Source organism: Patiria miniata, unplaced genomic scaffold (assembly GCF_015706575.1).
Source record: "Patiria miniata isolate m_02_andy unplaced genomic scaffold, ASM1570657v1 HiC_scaffold_6, whole genome shotgun sequence".
Lineage (NCBI taxonomy): Eukaryota > Metazoa > Echinodermata > Asteroidea > Valvatida > Asterinidae > Patiria > Patiria miniata.
In genome coordinates this window covers 16,329,051-16,330,944 of record NW_024037073.1, presented here as the reverse complement: position 1 = coordinate 16,330,944, position 1,894 = coordinate 16,329,051, and positions in this window count along the sequence as shown.

The window sequence follows — 1,894 nt, the reverse complement described above, 5'->3', positions numbered from 1 at the left end:
CCGGAAGTCACATATGATGTATAAACAACAGCCGTGAAAAAAACTTAAGGAGTCCCTTCACTTTCATTTTTACTATCAATACAGTTTGTCAAATCGGCAGTACACACTTCAACTAGTATAATTATCATGCAGAGAGTTTGACATTGTCTTCCTGGTTCACTCAACAGTCCTTCATTATTCTCAGGCAGGCGACTGGAAAGTCCCAAAAAGATTAGGAAATTGAAATCTTTCCAAGATTTTCTACAGTCCTTTTCTATTTTTAATGGCACATATGGGAAGTCAGTAAAAAAGAGATATAATCGGCCGGTGCCTGTATTCTAAACACAATGGACATCAAACCCTCTCTTACAAACAACTGAAGAACAAAAGCAAAGAAATATCATTTCATTGAAAACCAAAGCAGGGGGAAAACTCGGCACCTTTTTTGTGCAACTGCAAAGCAACTTTGTACGAGCCATCAGTTTGCATTTCAGATAGAATCATGCAATGAGTTTGACATATCTTCCTGGTTACATGTCAACATTCCTTCACTATTCTAGACAGACAAATTTACGCACATCAAACCTCTCTTATAAAAATAATGGAGAACAGAACTTGCCAAGACAACCAAAATGTCACTTCTTTTGAAAACCAAAGCTGAAGAAAACTCAACAGGTTTATGTGCAAAGAAAGTTTGTGAGGAGCCATCAGTCCAGGATTCATGTATGTGAATTATGTCAATTACGCAGGTGGTATTTGGCTACAGCAAGGGCAGACCCAGAACAAAATAAATGGGGGGGGGCCCTAAAAAAATCCCCCCCCCCCAAATAGAATCAAACATTTACGATGTAGGGTCCGGGGCTCACTTGTGGGCCCCACAAAATGTTTGAATTCTAGATGATCCGTGTGTGATCTGAGGCAAGTTTTGACCACTTTAACAAATTATTTTTAGCAAAAGATGGTTGTGTAAAATGAATTTGATGGTCATCGCCTAGGCAAGAAACTGTGTTAAGCACAGAAAAGATTGGCTAAGCAATTAACACAGGCTACCAGTTCAAATTGCCATGTAAAGTAAATGATGTATACTGGGAGTAATCAGTGTTCTGCTGATATCTTTTGTCTTTTTTGCTCAGCACATAAACTTGCTGATCTATTATTATGTGCTTATTAGCAGATCTACAAAGTTGGCCTCCAGTTCTCTCAAGTGAGACAATATTTTGCCATTTCAAACAAACGAAATGCTCGTCCCATATTCAGGGGTGTGAGTGACCACTGATAAAAATAGCTGAAAACAACTGAAAAGGTGTAAAAAAGCTGAACTTTGTAAATCTCCTATACTTTTGTACACAGCAAGTGAGGGAAAAAGCTGAAATCTTAAACAAAAAAAGCTGAAATCAGCTTTAAAGCTGAGGTTTCACACCCCTGCATATTACAAGTCTATCAAAAAAGATCCGGCCGTTATCTGATATAATCAGCCGTACTTTGGTAAAGTTCAATGGGTTTACGAGTGCACAGCACAAAGTTCATGTCATATTTGCATTTGTGATAGTGTCTGTAACACAAGCAGAACAACTGCATGGATATGTACCCCAAAAAGAGCATGTACATTGTGCAACACACATTTACATTAAAGAGGTTGTGGAATGCTCGTGTATACTACGCTGCATCGGGAGTCCTGTTTATTACGTCACGATTTACTATGTTTTGTTTGCTGCCCCCAACGACGACTTTTACACAAATTGCACGTTCGGGTCGAAACACGACCTGAAAAACAGCTCTCAAAAGTACCTTTAGTACTCATTTCATGACAGACACAATAGTCGTTTTTATTTCATCACACCTTAGGCTACACATACCCGAAAAATGACGGAAATGTCTTCGAGCATTCCACAACCTCTTTAAAACTAATGTGTTC